This window comes from Notolepis coatsorum (genome assembly GCF_963971535.1).
Source record: "Notolepis coatsorum genome assembly, chromosome: 8".
NCBI classification, from domain to species: Eukaryota; Metazoa; Chordata; class Actinopteri; order Aulopiformes; family Paralepididae; genus Notolepis; species Notolepis coatsorum.
Window position 1 is genome coordinate 145,612,285 of NC_140172.1, and position 24,924 is coordinate 145,637,208.

A 24,924-nucleotide genomic window follows, 5' to 3' on the forward strand; every position below is an offset into this window, starting at 1 on the left:
GAGGCAACAGCCAGAAGACAGTATGAACAACTGCAAAGTGTGGACCATGAGGGTTTCTCCTGCATGGACAGTGGACTTTGGCTGAATCAGAAGTGGCCATACATGGGAGCCTCACCAGATGGAATTGTCACATGCGCCTGTCATGGAACTGGGGTTTGTGAGATAAAGGTACCAGCTATTTCTTCAGTATGGATTTGGATATGCATTTACCATTCATGTTTTGACGTCCTCAATAACACAGTAGAGCAGGTGTATTGGCATTGTGACTAATGGAACTGGGATTTGTGAGAAGAGTAACCTAGTACTTTGTAATTCAATGCACAGTTTATGTTCCTACATGTTGTAAAGACATAGAAACATCATGTGGTGCATGAGAGAAATTAACAGATCTTGAAGCTGAACATTTGAAAAGGAGATACTATGCAGAAGAAGTGACTATTTTCATTGTGAACTTTTAGTGCCCACACAGCAAACAGGAGGAGGCCAATCTACGCCTGTGTGCTGGAGACCAGGGCTTCTGTCTCATCTTCGATGGGGACGATGTGAAACTGGACAGGAAGCACGCGTACTACTACCAAGTACAGGCTCAGCTCCACATTGTGGGTGCTGACTATTGTGACTTTGTAGTGTGGAACACAAATGACATCTTTGTAGAGAGGATTTTGCCTGATGCGGAACTCTGGGTCAATGTCATTCCCAAAGTTCAAGAGTTCTTCAGACACTGTGTTCTTCCTGAAGTGTTGGGACAGCACTTCACAAAGTGAACCAAATCATGTTTGAAATGTTTCTTTAATCTGTGCATATTCCTGTAATAAATTGTAAATAAATGGTAGTTTATAGAACATGAATATCACAACAGGTCAAAATCTTATAGCTTTAGTTATATAGGCACAAATAAAACAAATTCATATCTGAAATATATAGGTAGTTTAGGTTAATTAATTGTTTCTTTTGTTTGTGTAGTTATTCCTAGGTTGTTATATTTTTGTTGTTAACCACCCTGATCAAAATAAACCTTCTAAAGGGCTTCACATCACTTGTTGCTGGTGGTTCTTGGGAGCTGGGAAGAGGGGTTACATTTCCATGTTGTGCCTCGGTTTCCCCTAGGCCGTTTCCTCTGAAAACTACTACATGAAATGGTCACATGTTGTGAAGAAAGAAAGCGACCAAGTTGGAAAAATTTTTCCAGGTGTAAGCTACATCCTACTACAAGCACCCAGTATTTTCATTGTGACTACATAGACAATGAATATGATTGTCTCAAGACAAAGATAATTTAATAACGGATTCAAACATAGTTTAACTACAAACAACCATTCAAATCTAATTAGAACTGATTTAAAAATGACAAAGATTAATTGAATGAAATTAATACATTTTTATTTCAATAAAATAATAATGACAGACAGGTAGAGGGAGACATATACATATATTTGAAATATTATTATTCAATATTATCATTAAACTATTTGTAGTCCGGGCTAGAACTATGCACCCGTTAGTGGAGGTCTGAGAAAACATCGACCCATTATTTATAATCAAATCTACCTCAAATCATTCAATGCAAAACTATGCAGGGCATGCATCTTATTTTCCTATTTGACCTTTAGATGAATAGAATATTGCTTACTCCAGTGGGACAACAGAGTCCGAAAGATTGGATAATGCACAGCAAATGACTCCAATCTTATCAATCAGCGCCAGTGACTCGCCTGTTTTTACAGCCATGTGTTCAACGGGGAGGGTACTCTGCAGAATTTGGTACTTTCTTCTCACTAATCCTATGACCCTTTCCACGTGAATACGCACATTAGCGAGTTTTCTTGTTTGCTCAACTTCATATGCAGATAGCTGGCTCTTCCCTTTTGTGAAAGCAGGCATCTTCAATGAAGCACAGTAAAATCCCACACTATCCCCTATAGTAAACCCACGGTCTGCCAGAACAATGTCTCCGGGTAACAAATTATTTAGAAGGCTACTCTCTTCAGTTATCTGCTTGTCACTCACTCTCCCTCCCCAAGCACGAGAGATGTATGTGACATATCCTTGAGGAGCAATGCCAATGAGAAATTTAACTGTGTTATGGTGTTTATAATTGGACCAAGTTTGTGCTCTTGCCAGCAAATTAGATGGCCTTTCAAGGAAAACTTCAAAACAGTCCACTATTACGGCAACCTTACACCCAAATGCTTGCCTGAATGACATTGGCATTGTAGCTTGCAGCACCTCTCGCTCTGGCCACTCTATTATAAACTCTAATCTTTCATGAAGTATGCCAATTATCTTGTGCCAAATTCGAGAAACAGTGGAACAGGAAACATTGAACCTGAAGGCCAAATCTTGGAGTGGAAGGTTTAGTCTCAACCGAATTAAGACCAACATGAACTGTTTAAATTTGGAGAGCGCCGACAAAGAGCTATAGTTGATGTGTGGCTCACATAGCTGAAACACTTGCATCAAAACTAAGAAATTGGGCAATCCTGTGTAAAATTTAGTCTTCTCTTCGTTGTTCTGAAAAGCATCTGGACTAAATTCCCTGTCCAGTACTTTTTTCCTGAGGTCACTCAGCTCCACTACGGAGTGATTCAGAACATCCTCCATCTTCTCAAGATCCTCCATAGTCAGGTCTGTCTGGCAGCCTGCATCTACATAGAATATATTTGGCAAAGGGGATAAGAGGGGAAAAGATAGTTTAGTTATATAATTTACAAATTGTATAAAGGTGGTGGTAATTATTTGTTAAATTATGATGTAAACAAGTGACATACATAGTTGTCAAAATACATTTAATTTACTCTTGTCTGTCTCTCTCCCACACACACTCTGTCTCTCTCTGTCTGTCACACACTCTGTCTCTCCCCCTTTCTGTCTGTCTCTCCCACACACACTCTGTCTCTCTCTGTCTGTCACACACTCTGTCTCTCCCCCTTTCTGTCTGTCTCTCTCACACACACTCTGTCTCTCTCTCTCCCACACACACTGTCTCTCTGTCTGTTTGTCTCTCTCCCACACACACTCTCTCTGTCTGTCTCTCTCCCACACACACTCTGTCTCTCTCTGTCTGTCACACACTCTGTCTCTCCCCCTTTCTGTCTGTCTCTCTCACACACACTCTGTCTCTCTCTCTCCCACACACACTGTCTCTGTCTGTCTCTCTCCCACACACACTCTCTCTGTCTGTCTCTCTCCCACACACACTCTCTCTGTCCGTCTCTCTCCCACACACACTGTCTGTCTGTCTCTCTCCCACACTCTGCCCCTTCTGTCTGTCTCTCTCCCACACACACTCTCTCTCTCTGTCTGTCTCTCTCCCACACTCTCCCCCTTCTGTCTGTCTCTCTCCCACACATATGATGTAAACAAGTGACATACATAGTTGTCAAAATACTTAATGTAACATTGGCTACATGAAAGCTCCTCCATGCATTATATTTAATTTACCTTTGTGGTATTCCGATGCTGGGCTCTGTGAGCCCTCACCGAGGTCCAGCAATGCCTCTGCTGCATCGGTGCAGGTCTCATCTGCTTTTCTGGACCTCAACCTTTCCTCACGTTGACATGATGCCTCGGTCATTGGTTTACCTTGCTGGTAACCAAGGTTAACTGTAGGAGCCCAGTCTGGAGAGTCTACATCGTTGGCAGCACTCGGGCAGCCTGAATAAAATAAATAGCAAAGTGATAAACACCCAACAATGACAGCAAAGAGGGATAACAGTAGTTTCGGTTCTAAGAGATCGTTGAAAACCACTGGCCGTGATAGCTAGCTAATGTTAGCATTGCTTAAAAACAAAGACACCGGAAGATAGCGTCAGCTATCTAGCTGCGAAACACAAACACACAGGGTGATATCACAGATGTAACGTTAGCTATATGTTTCCAGCAATATTGCCTCCTGGTCTGTATTTTTGTCAGTTTTATCCAGCTATGTAAGTAGCTAAATTACTGCCTTACCTTTCACAAAGTGGTCACTGCATATACGCGCGTTGTCTGATTCGGCTCCTCCAGACCTCAACCGGAGATTTCTGATCCACGCCTGCCGCCGTTTTTCTGTGACTTTTTTAAACTTCTCCCCTTTATGTATAACCACTTTCGGGACTCGAAAGTACCCCTTGTTTTTTTCCCGATTCGATCGGTTGGTACAGCCGTAAACCGCGCAAAACTTTGGCATTTTAATCAGAGAGTCTCACTGACTATGAGTATCTTCGTTATGTGCAATCACTTCCTGCCCCCCAACAACATTCCACTAGAGCGAATGACGTCACCTGCAAACAACCTATTGGTGAAAAAACATGTTGTTTACAGTGGTGGCTGTTCATGTAATTAAACAAAGCACTCAGAAGAAAATAAACAAGCTACTGAGTACTGCATAAAGTTCCTACTTATGATAAACAATAGCCCTTGCACACCGCAGTCACGTAAGGGGCTAGATAAACAAATGCATTCGTTTTGTGGCATTAAGTACGTTATATAGTTAGTGTTACACGTTCAATAACAGGTATTCACTCTTGGTCGACGGGAAGGAGAGAGACGCGCGCCTCGGCTCCTTCCACCGTCTACCTCGGAACGGGGGACGACAGAGAGACACCGGCGGGGTGCCGCCGGGCTCCCAACACGCCTGCCACCCGTCCGCCCTCGGCCAGAGTTGTTTACAACGCAACCACCTCCCGCCATGAAGCTTGCGCTCCGTGGCCGAAAAAGGCTGGTATACATTAATGATCCTTCCTCAGCGGGGAGCTACGGACTGGAGTCTGTTCACTCTGTTGTGCTTCTCGGTCTCGCAAGCAGATAAATGTATTGCCGGAAGTAAAAAAAAAAATAACTAAACGCTTGCCGATTGGTGGTAACAGCAGAGGCGGGTGCAAGCGGTGTGACGTAATTGGCAGAATCGCCTGTCAATCAAAATGGTTCTATTGCATTGGTTGAGACAATAGTATCCAGCTACAGCCCGGCAGAGACCACACTGGTTGAGCCGAGCGCACTCGGGGGACGCGCCGCTTCACATCGCCTCAACGTCGCGCGCCTGCTTTTTTTTTTTTCACCGAACGTTCGAACCTATTAATTAAAGTCCGAATGTCAACGTAACGAACGAACGTTCGAACGTTCGGGCTCAGCCTTACCACCCACCCCCTCCCAATGTACAGTTTCCTCCGCCTCGTATGTATATATTTTCTGTTAGGATCTCTGTTTAACAGTACTGTATTTTGCATATCTTGTATGTCACAAATGTAACAGTACTGTATACCTGTATGTCATGTTTGTCATAAATGTCATGATATATCTGTTTCGTATGTCATTATGAATTGAAAATGGGGGACCCTGATGTAAACAAGACGAAAGTCTTTCTCTGGTCTGCATCCCCTTAACAATTGTGTGTGTTGAGCCGTACTGTATTGTACCCATTCTACAATATGTTAATAAAGTTTTCACTTTTCAATCAATCAAACCTCACTCACACACACACACACACACTTTCTCTGTCTCACAAACACACGCATTCCCTCTTTCTGTCACTTACATGCCTTCTCCCTCTCTCTCTCCCTCTCCCTCTCTCTCTCTCTCTCTCTCTCTCTCCTCTCTCTCTCTCCCTCCCCTCTCCCTCTCTCTCTCTCTCCCCTCTCCCCTCTCCCTCTCTCCCCTCTCCCCTCTCCCTCTCTCTCTCTCTCTCTCTCTCTCTCTCTCTCTCTCTCTCTCTCCCTCTCTCTCTCTCTCTCCCTCTCTCTCTCTCTCTCTCTCTCTCTCTCTCCTTGTAGAAGGACGTTGAAGATATCAGGCGGTACTTCACCGTGACAGAGTGGACCGGCCTCTGTACAGCGGAGAAGCAACGCTACCATCAAGTGAAGGAGAACCACCTGTTTCTGAGATCCCTAGGTATTAATAGTTGTTATAGTAACAATATTATTATAGAATGAATGATCTTTATTGTCATTGTTACAGTGTTACAACAACATTTTAAATGCAGCCCTAGGTGCTAGCCGTCACACAGTCCTAGACAGAGGTGCGTTCCTCATATCAACTCTGATACGCTAATTAGGGCTGCACGATTTTGGGAAATAATCTAATTGCGATTTTTCTGACAGATATTGCGATTACATTTGCGATTATAATTTTTTTTTAAGCAGCCCCACAGAGGTTTATTGTAAAATGCGGCTTGCATCTGGCCTACGCGGTGGGTCTGTTCGAGACACCGAGTCTGAAAATGTTTCTTTTTACCTGGGAATCGATACCGGTACGGTACCCAACGGTACCTTTTTTTCTGTACTTTACTCTCCCTCTCTGAAGTAAACTTCACAACACACAATCTAAAACCCCTTACCTCCCTCTCCCAAACTGTTCCTACAACAATTTTTTTTATGTTTCATGATCATGTATATTTATTTTGTATTATAATTCTTTTTGTGTTTTTAAATATCAACATTATCTGGCAATACTATCAAACTCCTCTGATGTCAGACCAGATATGAGACGCGTGCACACACACACAGAAAAGGAGAATGGCTTAAATTATTTTAGAATACTTCAGCTAATGAAGTTAAATGTTTATTATCATCAACTATCCAGTTCGTTTTTATAGTGCAACGTTTTTCTACATTAATTGAACCAGTAGAGAGGGAGAGATCCCCCCCCCGAGCCCCGCTCCCCCCCACCCTTTCCTTACTCAGCTCAGATGTTTTCTCTGTCTTGAGCAGGGTTAGCTAGGAACAGCTTCCTCAAGCTTCGCACCTTGGGCATGGAATGGGCTACAGGACCATTATCCACTTAGGCCCCGTCCACACGAACGCTGGGTTTAATGTAACCGTGATTGTATGTGCGCAGTTGCACTGTTCGGCCACACACAACCGGGGATTTGCTACACTGCAACCGCGGTCTTTTGAAACCGGTGGCCAGGGTGGAGTTGTGCGGTTTTGCAGTTGCGTGTGGGCATAGCAACCGAGGTTATTCCCAGTGTTTACAGCAGAGCTGTCGCAATTATTCCCCATGTTCACGGCAGACCGCGGGGTAGAGAGATTAGAGCAGAGCCAACTACACCAGTGTTTACAGCAGAGCTGTCCCAAGTAGCGTTATATGAAAATGATTGTAACAAACTTTTGTTCAAAACGTATCGTCTGTGTTGAAGAGTGTTGTGATCGACTGATGTCTGTTGACGCTCAGAGTAAACATGTAGCTGCAGCTAAACTAAACTCATGTGTTGTCAAGTTATTGTTATAACTTATAAGGAACCCAGTCCAGACTGCATCCCCTTAACAATTGTTTGTATTGAGCCGTATTGTATTGTACCCATTCTGCAATCTGTTAAATAACGTTTACATCCATTTCATATCGGTAACGTTACTTCTTCTTCTTCAGTTAATTAATGGCAGATCGCGACCCAACAGGAAGTTTAGTGAGCGTTCAGTCTTTTCTGATTGGTTGAAATGGCCTTCATGTCTGAACAACATCGCCGCCTACTGCTTTGGCATTGTATTACATTGTACTAAATGTATCGGTTGCTGGGTTCCAGCTCTGCCCGTGAGTACGCAGTTATACACGGTTGTCCACCTGTGTTCACCGTGTGGACGGAGTTTTATTTTTTCAAACTTCGGTCATATTAAATCCAAACTCTCGTGTGGACAGGGCCTTAGACACCACGGTCTCTCTTGGTGAATTAAAATCTGTATTACATAACTTCCTACAAGAAGAATGTTGCTGCTTTCTGTAGTCGGGTCTCAACTGCAAAATGACTATTACCCTGTATTATACACTTTTACTATCATGTAGACTATTCTGCTTTGTGTTTTTGTGTTTACATGTGATGTATTGTATATTGTATACATGCACATTTATTATGTTCTTGTGTGATGTATTGCAAATGTTATTGCTGTTATCTTGGCCAGGTCTCCCTTGCAAAGGAGATCTTGTATCTCAATGGGACTTCCTGGTTAAAAAAAATAATAATATATATTTTAAATGTTCCCTCGCTTAAGCACAGACTAAAGACAATGCCTAATTGCCTCTACGAATGGAATGTAACACATTTCATTCACAAGTTTTGTGCGATTGTATCTGAGAACGTATTTAACACACCTGACGACCGGTGCTATTGATATGCAAAGTAGCCCAGGTGGGTACTTATGGCGAGTGAGTGCAGCGCATTCCTGTGTGCACGCGCTTCTGCTCAAATCTTTGGGTGCACGGAGTGCAACCCCGTCCCATGAAGAACGCATCCCTGGTCCTAGATCATAAAAACACAGTCCTAAACACAGTATTAAATATAAAAACAAGAGTAAGGCATAATAGACATAACATAAACATAAACAGGGGGGTATAAAAGATAATTGCACTATCCCTTAGTGGTGGGGGGGGGGGGAGATTGTTGTTTGAAATAAACTTCAGTCTGTTATTCCGGGTGGGCATGACGCTGAAATTAATAGTAGTAGGTAATATTTGTGGTAGTAACAGTATTATTAGGAGCAGTAGTGATGGTAGCTAGTAGTTGTTGTAATAGTAGCAGTAAAAGACTTAGTAGCAGTTGCATTAGTAATGTTAGTAACAGTAGTTGTAATTAGGGATGCCCCGATCACGTTTTTTGACACGGATACCGATCACCGATCGTCTTGAGCCATATCGGCCGATATCGATCGTTTTTGATAAAAAAAAAAAAAAATTATATATATTTTTTTATATAATTATACTTGTAGTTGTATTATCTGCGAGACATCGCCACCACGCAACAAGTCAAATGCTCGCTATCGCCACTGTCTGTGTATACTCTGCTTTGATCAAATTACATTATTGGGCGCTTCGCGCGCTCGGTTGAAACACACACAGGTGCAGTGCCCTTTTCAGCCTCTGAGCACCTGCCCCTCTAAAGTCCTGTGCACTTCCCTGCTCCTCCACACGACACACCTTTGGCAAAGTATCGGCAACACTTTGACCTTTAAATGTGACTTTAGGCTTCTGTCTGTCTCTCCTGCAGCCCTCAGTCCCTCTGTCTGTCTTTCTATCTCAGGATTCGAGTCTAAACCTCCAGCCTTCATGGCTAAGTCCCACAGGGTGATGCTTCCTGTACCTGAGTCTTCAGGGGAGGAGGAAGACTGGACCCCCCATCTGGAGAGACAGCATGGTGAATACAAAGTGGAGAGAGAACCCATAATAACATTGTTAAAGCTAATTAGCCTAATCAAAAAGAGTAGCCTATAGTACATTTACACACACAGGGAGAATAGTTTATAGCAGACTTAATGATTTTAGAATATTTCTGCTAATGAAGTGAAATATTTATTATCAACTATCCAGTTAGTTTTTATAGTGTAAAGTTTGGCTACTTCAAATCATTGAATGTACAGAAAGGGGGTGGGGGGGGGGGGCTCAGACTCAGCCCCTCCCATTCTCACCCTTGCAGCTGGAGTGGACGTCAAGATGTAAACTCAAGTCCAATGCAAGTGAAACACTGGAATCCTAGCAGAATCCGATACCGGAGTCTCAAGGCGAGCACAGAAAGACTCAGAAGAAGCTTCTATCCCCAGGCCATCAGGCTGCTAAACGAACAATGAATGAACACTACACAACAACAACCACCAAACGCACATAGCACACACATCCACACGCACACACTCACTTTAAACAAACACACTGTAGCACCCACTCCACACACTTTATAGCACACACCCACTTTAAACAAACACACTGTAGCACCCACTCCCCACACTTTATATTTATGGATGAAGGATTGCACTACAACTCGTACACCTTACTGTAAATTGTACCTAAAATTGTACCTCATCCCATTTCTGCTTTGCACTAGATAGTACTGTACATTAGTACACTGCATAGTATTGTGTATTGTATATTATATGGTAACTCAGAACATTGTACATATGTCTATACCGAACACTGTGACCTCATTTTTCTTCTTCTAAATTCATGCTATATTATGTTATTATGTTATTTGATACTATCTTGTCTAGCACAGTCTCTGGAGCGTAACAGTAAGAAGCATTTTGTATGAAAGTATTCTGTACTTCTGTATGACAACTATTAAAGAACTTGAACTTGAACTTGAACTGGTTTAAGTTATTTATATTTACTCGTTAGATGCCATGTTGTGCATGTTATGACTTTGAACTTTGAAGACGGCATATAAGTAACTACGATGCGTCGGTCATGAATATGCAAATAGATGAAATGTCACGGTCGACATCGACGACGTTGACTCATCGTTGCAGCCCTATTGTGATGTTATATGCTACGATATATACTATGTGATATGATGTAGTATGATATATGCTACAATATGATATTATGTATGATCTATGATGTAATGATATGATATATGATATTATGTATGATCTATGATGTAATGATATGATATATGATATTATGTATGATCTATGATGTAATATGATATGATATATGCTACAATATGATATGATTCCTATAATATTAACAGGTCCTATGGTGAGAGCCCCTGTCAAGGTCAAGGGGTCAGCCGGAAGGAATTCTGCTGCACAGTCTGCTACTCAGGTCTGCATTGACTCTACACAGTTATATGTATAACAGTTTTATATTGCTGATGGACAACAAATAGACCATTTTGAATTAAATAGCGCCAGGACAAGTGTATTACAATAACAACATAAACAATATGTCATATCACAGCCAAATGTGTACTGGAAAACTAAATGCAGCCAAATACTGTTATACCATCAAAACTGAAAAATATGGTGATATGAAACTTGGGCCACATCGCCCAGCCCTAATCTTCATTGGTAAGACATAGGGCTAGGTTTCCAAAAATCAGACCTATCCCTTTAATATAAGATCTAATTATAATTCATTACATTTATATAGCTCTTTTCTCACACTCAAAGCACTTTACAACATAGGGTTAGGGAAATTGCCTCCTTCACCACCACTGGTAGCACCCAACCTTGGGCTACGCAGGCTCAATGGCTGCCATACACTGGCACCCGGCACACATCACACTACACAATGACTACCATACACTGGCACCCGGCACACATCACACTACACAATGACTACCATACACTGGCACCCGGCACACATCACACTACACAATGACTACCATACACTGGCACCCGGCACACATCACACTACACAATGACTACCATACACTGGCACCCGGCACACATCACACTACACAATGACTACCATACACTGGCACCCGGCACACATCACACTACACTGACTACCATACACTGGCACCCGGCACACATCACACTACACAATGACTACCATACACTGGCACACATCACACTACACAATGACTACCATACACTGGCACCCGGCACACATCACACTACACAATGGCTGAACGGCTCAGGAGACAGGGAATGATATCGGCCAATTAAGGGGAAGGGATGATTAGGAGGCCTTGATGTCGGAGACCTGATTGGGAATTTGCCCAGGAACGTCGGGGAACCCCCTACTCTTTACGATTCTTTAACGACCGAATTCAGTCAGAATTATGGGATGTTGTTATATGTCCTGACTTAACGGACTATCTCTCTCTCACTCTATCGCTCTCTGTCTTTCTCTCTCTCTATCGCTCTCTCTCTCTCTCTCTCTCTCACAGCAGCAGCAGCAGCAGCAGAGAGGTGAGCCATCTACACCCATCCTATCAGGGGAGGATCAGGGTTATACAAGAGGAAGGAACTTGAGGAACCTTCCGAGGGTCAGTTATGAAGAACCGGAGCTTCCTGAGGATGATCACTATTTCTGTAAGTATAACCTGGTATATTTTATTTATTTATTTAACATTGAGATTAAAAATCTCTTTCAAGAGTGTCCTGGCCAAGACAGACAGCAGCACATTTAACAGGGTTTCAGTATCGAACTATATAAAAACTAGAAGACGTGTATTGTTTCATTCCGCTCGCCATCAGCCTAGAATGTTTTCAAAATGTCATCGAAACGGCAGAGAGATAGACCTCTCGCATATATAGACTAGGCAGAGAGAGATAGACCTCTCACATATAGAGACTAGGCAGAGAGATAGACCTCTCACATATAGAGACTAGGCAGAGAGATAGACTTCTCACATATAGAGACTAGGCAGAGAGAGATAGACCTCTCACATATAGAGACTAGGCACAGAGATAGACCTCTCACATATATAGACTAGGCAGAGAGATAGACCTCTCTCATATAGAGACTAGGCAGAGAGATAGACCTCTCACATATATAGACTAGGCAGAGAGATGGACCTCTCACATATAGAGACTAGGCAGAGAGATAGACCTCTTGCATATATAGACTAGGCAGAGAGATAGACCTCTCACATATAGAGACTAGGCAGAGAGATGGACCTCTCACATATAGAGACTAGGCAGAGAGATAGACCTCTCACATATATAGACTAGGCAGAGAGATGGACCTCTCACATATAGAGACTAGGCAGAGAGATAGACCTCTCACATATATAGACTAGGCAGAGAGATAGACCTCTCACATATAGAGACTAGGCAGAGAGATAGACCTCTCACATATATAGACTAGGCAGAGAGATAGACCTCTCACATATAGAGACTAGGCAGAGAGATAGACCTCTCACATATATAGACTAGGCAGAGAGATAGACCTCTCACATATAGAGACTAGGCAGAGAGATAGACCTCTCACATATAGAGACTAGGCAGAGAGATAGACCTCTCACATATAGAGACTAGGCAGAGAGATAGACCTCTCACATATAGAGACTAGGCAGAGAGATAGACCTCTCACATATAGAGACTAGGCAGAGAGATAGACTAGGGCTGGGCGATATGGCCAAAAACGTTATCGTGATAAAATTATTTTCATATAACTCGATATCGATAATTATCGTCGATATAATGTCTGTCAAGTTTAATTAACTTATTATGCCCGGCGCCGATGGACTTGTTTTTCTGCTGCGAATGTCTCGAGTTGATGTCGTCATCAGTCCGCGCACGTTAGCAGTTAGCCAGAGCGAGACAATCCCATGACAATGTACTAGTAAATATCCCTAAAATACTCTGTTCCGCCCCAATAAATTGCAACGACGTCCACCGTATACCACACACTACTATAACCGTTGCATCAGAATTCACGCCACATACATACTCTGCACGTAAATATATAAAATCGCGCCGTGCAAGCTAATTATCCTAGCCACGCATGTATCCAAATGTCCTAAATATCCCTAAAATACTCTGTTCCGCCAGAATACATTGCAACGACGTCCACCTTATACCACACACTACTATAACCGTGGCATCAGAATTCACGTCACACGCATACACGGCACGTAAATATATAACATAGAGCTGTGCAAGCTAATTATCCTAGCGCCAGCCTTGAGTCCTAAACCAAAACAGTGGCGCATCTGGAGCTGTGGTGCGTAAGCACGTCACATCATCACGTAACGTTGGTTGTTAGTGAGTGTGTTGAGCCGAGGCGGAGCCAAACTTGGAAAATCGATATATCGAAACTTTGCGACCACGTTTCATGTTTATTTCGAGGAAATAATTTATCGCAATATCTATCGTTATCGTTTTATCGCCCAGCCCTAAGATAGACCTCTCACATATAGAGACTAGGCAGAGAGATAGACCTCTCACATATAGAGACTAGGCAGAGAGATAGACCTCTCACATATAGAGACTAGGCAGAGAGATAGACCTCTCACATATAGAGACTAGGCAGAGAGATAGACCTCTCACATATAGAGACTAGGCAGAGAGATAGACCTCTCACATATAGAGACTAGGCAGAGAGATAGACCTCTCACATATAGAGACTAGGCAGAGAGATAGACCTCTCGCATATAGAGACTAGGCAGAGAGATAGACCTCTCACATATATAGAGACTAGGCAGAGAGATAGACCTCTCGCATATATAGACTAGGCAGAGAGATGGACCTCTCACATATAGACTAGGCAGAGAGATAGACCTCTCACATATAGACTAGGCAGAGAGATAGACCTCTCTCATATATAGACTAGGCAGAGAGATAGACCTCTCACATATAGAGACTAGGCAGAGAGATGGACCTCTCACATATAGACTAGGCAGAGAGATAGACCTCTCACATATAGAGACTAGGCAGAGAGATAGACCTCTCACATATATAGAGACTAGGCAGAGAGATAGACCTCTCACATATATAGACTAGGCAGAGAGATGGACCTCTCACATATAGAGACTAGGCAGAGAGATGGACCTCTCACATATAGAGACTAGGCAGAGAGATAGACCTCTCACATATATAGAGACTAGGCAGAGAGATAGACCTCTCACATATATAGAGACTAGGCAGAGAGATAGACCTCTCGCATATATAGACTAGGCAGAGAGATGGACCTCTCACATATAGACTAGGCAGAGAGATAGACCTCTCACATATAGACTAGGCAGAGAGATAGACCTCTCACATATAGAGACTAGGCAGAGAGATGGACCTCTCGCATATAGAGACTAGGGCTGCTAGTAATTATCAACAACACGGGCGGTATCCTCCTGCTGAGAGTGAGCATTATAAAACAAACGTGTTTTTAATCGACCGTGAATTAAAGTGTCAATTAGGGCTGCACGATTAATCGATTCTTAATCGAAATCGCGATTTGGAATGATGCAATTATCAAATCACAAAAAAAAGTAACTAAAAAAAAAGTGTTTAACCAGGAAGTCCCATGAGATACAAGATCGGTTTGGGAGAGGGAGGTAAGGGGTTTTAGATTGTGTGTTGTGAAGTTTAGACTTCAGAGAGGGAGAGTAAAGTACAGAAGAAAAGGTACCGTTGGGTACCGGTATCGATTCCCAGGTAAAAAGAAACATTTTCAGGCTCGTGTCCCGAAAAGGCCCACCGCCTAGGCCAGATGCAAGCCGCATTTTACAATAAACCTGCTTAAATTTTTTGTTATTATAATCACAAATTTAATCGCAATCGCAATATCTGTCAGAAAAATTGCAATTAGATTATTTCCCAAAATCGTGCAGCCCTACAACATATCAGCAGCTGAACAGCATTAGTTCTATTTGCTCTCTTCCTTTAATATTTATGTATTGACGGGCGGCTGGGTGGCGCAGCGGACATTGCGCTCGTCACCAACGCAACAGACACCGGGTTCGACTCTGGTTGTCGGCGTTGCCTCCGGCTTGGGCCAGCCATCATACTAACTCAATTGGCAGAGTTAGCGGGTGGAAGTCGATGGGTGGTAATCTGGACGTTGTGGACAGCGACTCTACAGGTAAATGGCGGGTAGTGTGAGCCTCCCACACATTACACCTCGCCAAAATGAGAGTCCGCGCTGGCAGGTGAAAAGATGTGACAGGCTGCCTTCTCGTGTATCGGAGGGGACACGTGATGCAAGGCTTCTATCCTCCCTACAACCGGCCAGTGGGGGGCATATGCAAGCAACGTTCAAGACGGGGGAGGGGAGAATTGGCACGGCTAAATTGGGATGGGAGAAAAAAGTGGATACAAAAAAATATATATTTATGTATTGACTGACTATCTCTCTCTCTCTCCTTATGTCTCTGTCTCTTTTTCATCTCTCTCTCTCCTTATGTCTCCGTCTCTTTTTCATCTCTCTCTGTCTATCTGTCTGTGTAGATTGTTACGCGTGTAAGGAGTTCTACCTCCACCAGTGTGATGACCATGGTCCTCCAGTCTTCTACCCTGACGTGGAGGTGGCTCCAGGAGTGCGAGACAGGGCCAAGAAGACTCTCCCTCCAGACCTCCAGGTATTGTTTCCTTTAGATTATCTTTAGGTAAATTGCAGTAAAACACAAACTACATTTTCTGGTATCCCTTCCCACTTTATCCAATCAGGAGAGAGAACCCTAGATATTCTTCTTTTACTTGTTTCAAGCACGTACTTGTTTTTATTTCTTATTTGTGTCAGACCACTTTTGCAGTGTGGAGTTCTCTCTCCTGGTTGGATAAAGTGGGAAGGGATACCAGAAAATGTAGTTTGTGTGTTTACTGCAGAGTGGAGGGACTGGGAGACCCATGTTACTGACCAGACACTCATCCCTGTTACTGACCAGACACTCAGCCCTGTTACTGACCAGACACTCAGCCCTGTTACTGACCAGACACTCAGCCCTGTTACTGACCAGACACTCAGCCCTGTTACTGACCAGACACTCAGCCATGTTACTGACCAGACACGCAGCCCTGTTACTGACCAGACACTCAGCCCTGTTACTGACCAGACACTCAGCCCTGTTACTGACCAGACACTCAGCCCTGTTACTGACCAGACACTCAGCCCTGTTACTGACCAGACACTCAGCCCTGTTACTGACCAGACACTCAGCCATGTTACTGACCAAAACATGTGACTCACCCACCAGTTACTATGACATTGTTTATCATTACATACAATTTATCTATGTATGTAGTCAATGTTTAATAATTTTCTTTATTTAATGTTTTTTTGTACCTTTTTTAATATGCTTGAATCTCAACAGCACTGTCAGTTTTTTTGTAAGCTTGGTATCATTGTAAACGAGGGCCACCCTTAACACTTTCAGTGCCACCTGGTGGCACCAGACTTGGTGCTTGAATGCCACCATCCACTTCAATGTTAACGTTAATATCGCATAATCTATGTTTTAAATTATGGCTATGTGTCTAATCTGCCCGTCGCTTATCAAAGAATCATTTTCCAGTCAGTGCTGTCAAGGCAGATTGGTTTTTTATCGCTTCATTTCCGTTTGAGAGCATTTTGAAAAGCACCCGTTTTGAGGTAAAAAACAGCCCATTCTGTGATAATCGTCTTTTACTGAAATATTCCAGAACGTTGATATTTGTCAGCCTATTTATGAATCGTTTTCAAATAAATGCTAGATGATCAATATTATACGTACACGCACGCCCATTCGAGGCGCGCGCTGATAATAGCCGTGTTCATTTCCTCATGGATTTTACAGTGAAACCGATAGAGCACATTTCACAAAACGGCTTATATCTTCATCAAAACGAGTCTTATCCTAACACTGATAACATAGATTCCTTACCTGACATCAGATGGTATCCAATATTACTTACAGGTATATTCCAATTCCTGATCACCATTCGAAAAAATCGATAAGTGTATAGATCTAACGTGTATACAGTAGAACTCATGCTTGCCGCGGCACAGAGTCTTCAGAATGAACTCTGGTAACCCCGGCTGCATCAGTGGACTGGAAAATGTGGAATGGAATAATTTTTTCCCCCCATCCACTTTCATTGAGTCCATTCCAAAATCCCTGATGTCATCTGGGAGACGATGGGGGCACTTTTTTCACATCTGATCGCCGGCGGTCCTTGGGTAGACTAGGGTAGGCTCGCGTGATGCAATATGATTTCAGATCGCTAAAAAAAAAAAAATCCGAGAAATCTCGTGAGTGGCTTTCAACGTAACTGTTACGAAGGATCAGATTAAACCGAATATATATATATTGCATAATATTTGTATATCGTTTGATATCCCTTGTGTATTCCTTGTACATATACACGGAATATCCCTTTAACCTAGTACAGACCATAATATTTCGTTCTCCTATTGGACAGCGGTCCCCTCCACGCCACTGCCATACCCCCAATGCCGAGTTCAAAGTCACCGCCACAGACTTGCCTGGACATGAACGGTCCGCGCAGGAATACGAGACAGGAATAAGGCTGGTACTAGTTTGTTCACCTAACGTATAAATACGGCGCAGGTGAATACAGAAGCACTTAGTCGTAGTTCGAGTTACCCAAGTGAAGCCTCACCCACGATACAACGTGCAGTGAAGTACGGCCTGTTTGGCCCCAAATAGAGCATTGAGACAGCAGCACTTAGCCTAAAGTCAAGTTACTCTCGAACGAGTTAACCTAGAAACGTGTTACCCTCAAACGTAAAGCCTTCATCACGAGTCAACGACCAAGTGAAGCGAGCAACCGTGCATCTAAATAGAGCACTAGGTTAGGCTCGCGCGTGATGCAATATGATTTCAGATCGCTAAAAAAAAAAAGAATTCCGAGAAATCTCGTGAGTGGCTTTCAACGTAACTATTATAAATCCGAGAACTCGTGAGTGGCAATCAAAGTGTTAATGATTTCCCGAGATCTAAAATAAAGGTGTATTTATTTATTTTTTATCAACTTATCTGAACAATGATAACATTCCATTGTATCTCAACCTGTCTGCTGGTGTGTCTTCCTGTCTGTGTCTGTCCAGGTGAAGAGGTCTGGAATACCAGAGGCTGGTCTAGGTGTGTTCTACTCTGGGAACACAGAGCTGCCTATAGGAACACACTTCGGCCCATATGAGGGAGACAAGGTGGGGGAGGAGGAGGCTGCCAAGAGCGGCTACTCATGGATGGTGAGGAGGGAGGGAGGGAGGGAGGGGGGGGGGGGGGGAGGGAGGGAGGGGGGGAGGAGGAGGAGGCTGCCAAGAGCGGCTACTCATGGATGGTGAGGAGGGAGGGAGGGGGGGAGGGGGGAGTGGAGCTGCCGCGGTAATGATTTTTTTCCTTGTAGCACAATTAGTGAAGCAATTCAAACTGTTGTGGTAACCGCCATGAAAAGAGGTTCTCAGAACGTTAACTGTGCAGATGAGTGAAGGCTTTCCAGCACATGGTGTGAAGAAAATAGGCAACACTATTATTATTATTATTTACAAAAGAGCATTGCATTTATCTCAGATCACATAACACAACAGTTGGAACATAAACAATAGGCCTAATGAACAGAAGAAAACACAGCAGGGATGCGGTGCGTGACGTGATTGTCTTACTGCGGTGATGCTGTAACCAGCTCTGTGTCAGGAACAGTCTTTGGAAAGATTGGTCAATTGCCCCCAAATACGACTTTATAAACTCAGAACTTTTCAATAATTATTATTATTATAACTTATTGCGTGCGTTCTGACAGATCCGGTATTTCCGAACCTACTGCGCGATTGGTTCTTGACAAGAGCGCAGTCGTTCAGTATTGACAAAGCCTACTTTGCTGGAACGATTTATTTCGCACTATACAGTACGTATACGTAGGGCTGGGCGATATGGAAAAAAATCATATCGCGATAACAATATGATAATGTTATCATATTTCTCTATCGATAATTATCGAAATTGTTAAGTATAAAAAAAACATTGTTTTTTTCTTTTTTTTTAAACAACAGATGTATGTTTATTTTGCAGCAATTCTTTGTCGTTGCCGCCATCTTTAGTGTTACATCCCCTCACACTCCAGTTCTCAGGCTGCAGCTGGTTTAAAAGCTAAAGTAAACAGGCTTCTCTGCTGGCTGTGGCTCCAGAGGAGTTGAACAGTTCTGGCTCTGCTAGTTTATTTTCTATCTTTTGGAGCTTTTTTGGTGGACAAACCACCGCACATGTCCACCGTGACTCGTGACTGGAGTCTAGTTCTGCTAGCACACATAGCCTACTGTGTACAGACGGTTTCAAACTGTATTTTTAATTAGAAAGCAAACAAAATAAATGGACAAGAGAGAAATTAATCTCAATTTGGTCAGTATTGTCATTTGGACAAGCAAAGCCATTACTTTAAAGTGGAAATGAAGCAGTGCGATAAATACATATTCATAGCATCACATTAGTATTTAGATAAGCCACAGAAGAAATCACGTTATAAAAATAAGCAGTTTCTAAGAAAAAACGATTTGTTGTGTGCATTTCTGAAGCATTTAGCATTATGGGCGCGGCCATTTTGTTGCTGACGTCATGACGCTGGTTTGGTGTATACACTGCTGGTTAGCTGCCTATAGTGAATGGGTCAGTAAGTAAATAAAATGTTGCCTACAAAACAACGGGACCGCGGTGGTTCTGTTTGTATTGCTCCTGGCTGTTCAAACAAATTTTACCATGTGAGAGAGAGGAAAGTTGGTTAATTTCCACAAACTACCAGTGAAAAAAACAGTGTTGTTGGCTCAGGCTGGCTGCACTCAGGCGGTTGGACAGGGAAGGAGGATCTGCAGAGAACACTTCATTGCCTCGGATTATGTTGTTGGGGTGGAAGGTTTGTCCAGAAGACCACTAATCAGCTGAAGCCTGATGCGGTTCCCTCGGTCTTCGACAGACAGACCGGCGTTAGCTCTCGTGAGCGATCGCTAGCTAGTTAGCACCAGCCGGGGACCGGCGTTAGCAACCGGGAGCGTCGCGGAGCATTCAGCCTGCTGGCTACCTAGATCCACTTCAACCAGCGTCGCGGAGCATTCAGCCTGCTGGCTACACAGCTTGTCGGTGTGCTAATAGCCTTTGCAAGCTAACGGTAGCTGGCTACACAGCTTGTCGGTGTGCTGGAGCCTCTGCAAGCTAACGGTAGCTGGCTACACAGCTTGTCGGTGTGCTGGAGCCTCTGCAAGCTAACGGTAGCTGGCTACACAGCTTGTCGGTGTGCTGGAGCCTCTGCAAGCTAACGGTAGCTGGCTCCAGGCTATTAGCACATCGACAAGCTGCTGGAGCTCCCGACGCTCGGCTGGTTGAAGTGGATCTAGGTAGCCAGCAGGCTGAATGCTCCGCGACGCTCCCGGTTGCTAACGCCGGTCCCCGGCTGGTGCTAACTAGCTAGCGATCGCTCCCGGTTGCTAACGCCGGTCCCCGGCTGGTGCCAACTAGCTAGCAATCGCTCCCGAGAGCTAACGCCGGTCTGTCTGTCGAAGACCGAGGGAACCGCATCAGGCTTCAGCTGATTAGTGGTCTTCTGGACAAACATCCCACCCCAACAACATAATCCGAGGCAATGAAGTGTTCTCTGCAGATCCTCCTTCCCTGTCCAACAGGCTGGTTGCGCCGCCTGAGTGCAGCCAGCCTGAGCCAACATGCCAACAACACTGTTTTTTTCACTGGTAGTTTGTGGAAATTAACCAACTTTCCTCTCTCTCACATGGTAAAATTAGTTTGAACAGCCAGGAGCAATACAAACAGAACCACCGCGGTCCCTGCCAACAACACTGTTTTTTTCACTGGTAGTTTGTGGAAATTAACCAACTTTCCTCTCTCTCACATGGTAAAATTAGTTTGAACAGCCAGGAGCAATACAAACAGAACCACCGCGGTCCCGTTGTTTTGTAGGCAACATTTTATTTACTGACTGACCCATTCACTATAGGCAGCTAACCAGCAGTAATACACCAAACCAGCGTCATGACGTCAGCCATGACGTCAGCAACAAAATGGCGGCGCCCATGTTGAGAACAGGGATATTATATTTGATTTTTCAGACAAATAAGATAGATTTCACATTTGATTATAGAACCCTGTCTTACACAAGGTACACAACAAACAAACTAGGATCACATTGCTCACTGCTTCATTTCCACTTTAAGTTGCAGGCAAGAAAGACAAATCTGTCCACTGTCTCTGGTTTTAAAACTGCCCTATTGCAGGTCAAATATATATATATATATTAAAAAAAACGATTTTTTTAATTTTGATATCGATTATTAAAATATATCGTGATATTTATCGTTATATCGCCCAGCCCTACGTATACGTATTGTATAAGTACTATTAAGTACTACTAAGTCTTATTGTTGTCAACCCTTGTGCATCCCTAGCAATGGTGGAGCTCACTGGGCTTAAGAGATGAAATGATACATCATGTTTAAAGCCATATAATTTTAACTGTTTACTATTTTTAAAACATTTCTTTACCCATGTTCAACATTCATAGCCTATTCTCAAGATATCTGTAAAAAATTACACATATTTTCGAATTTTAACCACTTAAATTAGTGTTTGTTTGATACCACGTCAGTTTTTATTGAAAAAAAACTGATAAACCGCCATATTCACCATATATCTATTATTTTTTTCCACTACTTTACAGCATATCAAAACGGGACAAAATTCCTGTGAATAGGAATCTGCCGTTATAAAAAAGAAAGGTTGACTATTTCGGTCAGAAATAGCGGTCAGAAATAGCCGTTAGTAAGCACCGGTTAGTACTAATCTATTACTAAAAGGTATGTATTGTATGTATTTTGAATGCCTGGTGTAATTATTCTGTTTATTTATCGATATATGATGTGAAAATTAGAGATTAGAGATAAAAAAAAAAAAAAATAGACTTGCGGTTTTATTAACATGGAAGTGGATGGGAGTAGAAAAAGGGACCAGGGGTAAAGAAGGCACTAAACACTATAACTATTGTTTTAGAGTGTTTCATATTATAAGCTTTTCACACAATGAACATATATGTAAAATTAAGATATTTACCCAATTTCATGAAATAATAATAAACACAGACACCGCTGTGCTCACACACACTCAAAATATTTCAAAAAAGTAGAAAAAGGGACCAGGGGTACACAAGGGTTAACAGACAGGTAAGAGAAATAATAAGAGTATTGTTGAATGAGGCCCAATGTGTCTGAAAGTGCTTGATTGATTGTCGATTGAAAATTGTATTAACAGATTGCAGAATGGGTACAGTACAGCTCAATACACACAATTGTTAAGGGGATGCAGACCAGAGAAAGACTTTCGTCTTGTTTAAATCAGGGTCCCCCATATCATGTGATCCCCCCCCCCCCCCCACCCTCCTCAAAGGTTGACGCATCATGAACCAAGTGCTCTTTTGTATTGAGTCTGTTATGGAATGATGTCTGTGTGAAATGTGTTGAACGTCTTGTCTCTATCAGATTTTTGACAACAAGGACAAACACCATGTCGACTACATCGATGCCGGGAGAGCGACTCATTCCAATTGGATGAGGTAGGAAACTCTTCTGTGGTTTAAAAGGTGCAGACTAAGGAGCCGTGTCCACAGCCAGCTTTTTATGAGTTGCCAGCTCCTTTCTGTCATTAATTTCTATGCTAAAGACGCAACAGGCGCGCTCCTTATCCCAGCGCCTCACGTTTTAGCGCTCTCGGCGGCTAGCGTTTTTGGGCGGAGCGCTCCCAGTGTTATGGTTCGTAACCGACCTCAAACGCAACGGCACAGACGGGTAGTTCAGAGTTAGCCAAATACTAGGGCGTATTTATTTACTGAGTCAAAAAAAGGGTAAAGTACAATTATCAAACAAACAGGGAGACTGCCTTCGGCAGAGTCATCTGCGGCTCTGCAGAATCCTCCTGGTGATAGCGGTGGGGAAATGGCATGTGACGTTGTAGCGGCTCTGCAGATACTCCCAGCTTTTACTCGAGGTGGAAAATGGAGAGAGAGAGAGGTATCAGAAACGGTCCAACGAAACACAGAGGCAGTGTGGTTCCCTCCTCCCTTAGCTGTGTCCAGAACCAATTGACAGTGACAGTCTTCAGTGTTCCCCACAACACACAATTAGCCAATCCAGAGGGGTAACGAAATCTTCAGTGTCTCTTCTAAAACACACAATCAGAATAATCCAGAGGGGTAACGAAATCTTCAGTGTCTCTTCTAAAACACACAATCAGAATAATCCAGAGGGGTTTGGTTCCACTCACCCAAGCGCAACGCGTAAAGCGGGAAAACGAGGCGCAGCTCCAAACGGGGAACAAGGTTCTCAACAGCGGTTCTCCACAGAAAGGTCCTGGAGAGAAAGTAGAATGCAGTTGTATTCCAGAACGACCCGACAACGATAGAAGGAAGGTCCAGGTATATAAAGCCCTCTGGGGCGCTAATCACAAACTATGACAGTTGCGTGATGAAAGTGGCAATCGCTCAAAAAGCGTGTGGCGGGGAATGCACCAAACCTCACACCCAGCGCATAAAGTTGAAAATGGTTCAACTTTGAGAGGAGCGCCGCTCATCAAGGTCACTTCTTTCGACCGACCAATCAAAATCGAGCAAGTGGCGGAGCCGCGGGAGTCGCGAGACTAAAGCAGATTGAGGTCCGGAGTTCTGGCAACTCTCTGAGCATATTTTAGATTTTCAAAGCGGTCCGCCTTGAAACACTATCTGTGGACACTGCCCGTAAGACTATCAATTACAGTAGTAGAAGTAATCTCTCTCTCTCTGTCTCTGTCTCTGTCTCTGTCTCTCTCTCTCTCTCGCTCTGTCTCTGTCTCTCTCTCTGTCTCTGTCTCTGTCTGTCTCTCTCTCTCTGTCTCTCCCTCTCTCTCTCTCTCTCTCTCTGTCTCTGTCTCTGTCTGTCTCTCTCTCTGTCTCGCTCTCTCTCCCTCTCTCTCTCTGTCTCTCTGTCTCTCTCTCTCTCTCTCTCCCTCTCTCTCTCAGGTATGTGAACTGTGCCCGTAACGAGGAGGAACAGAACCTGGTAGCGTTCCAATACCGTGGCCTGATCTTCTACCGGTCTTGGTGTCGTGTGGCTCCAGGAGAGGAGCTGCTGGTGTGGTACGGGGATGAGTACGCCGCACACCTGGGGATCATCTTCGAGGAACTTTGGCACAAAAAGAGTTCCACTGAAGGTAATCTGTCTGTCTGTCTGTGTGCATGTCCTTATCCTTACGTCTATTCATCTGATTTGGGGTGTAACGCATCAGAGATCTGTAAATCACATGGTTCCTTTGCCAGTCTGGAATAATATAGACCCCACCAACAAGAATCCTCCTGTCCGTCTAGGCCTGCCGCGATAAGCAATAAATCGATTAATTGCTGCGATAATTAAAATGAATGCAATGATTTTGACGGGCGCGATTAATTGCTATTTGCGCGTTTGTTTTAATGAGGCGGAACCAGTGCCGCTTGTCAGTCACTGTCCGTGTTGGGAGGCGGGCCGCTGACGTTACTAGAGTACAGCACGGGAGCTCCGTGGGGCAACGCCACAGCTTAACTCCATTTCTCAATAGTGTTGCTCCTTTTAACCAAGTAGCATTATTTGTAGTGTAACGTTAGCTATTTTTAGACCCAAGTAGTTACTCGCTACTGCCCGGAGAAACTGGACTGCTAAATAAAGATGAAAGATAGAGCGTTGATTCTCATTCCATGCTAACAACATTAGCTAAATAGCTAACAAACTAAATACAATGTATAGCATAGCTACAAGTACAACACAGAATAACGTTAATACAATTACATGCATCATTGTTTACAA

General features: G+C 43.4%; 1 long non-coding RNA gene across 1 annotated transcript; it reads right to left on the bottom strand.

Annotated features, from left to right (window-relative positions):
• Positions 1-1,363: 1,363 nt before the first annotated feature.
• On the bottom strand, positions 1,364-4,191 carry LOC311233260. The gene is made up of 3 exons (XR_014620018.1): positions 3,952-4,191; positions 3,442-3,654; positions 1,364-2,645 (listed from the first exon to the last, which is right to left on the bottom strand). It is a non-coding gene; the product is annotated as an uncharacterized lncRNA (long non-coding RNA).
• Between the last annotated feature and the right edge of the window lie 20,733 nt (positions 4,192-24,924).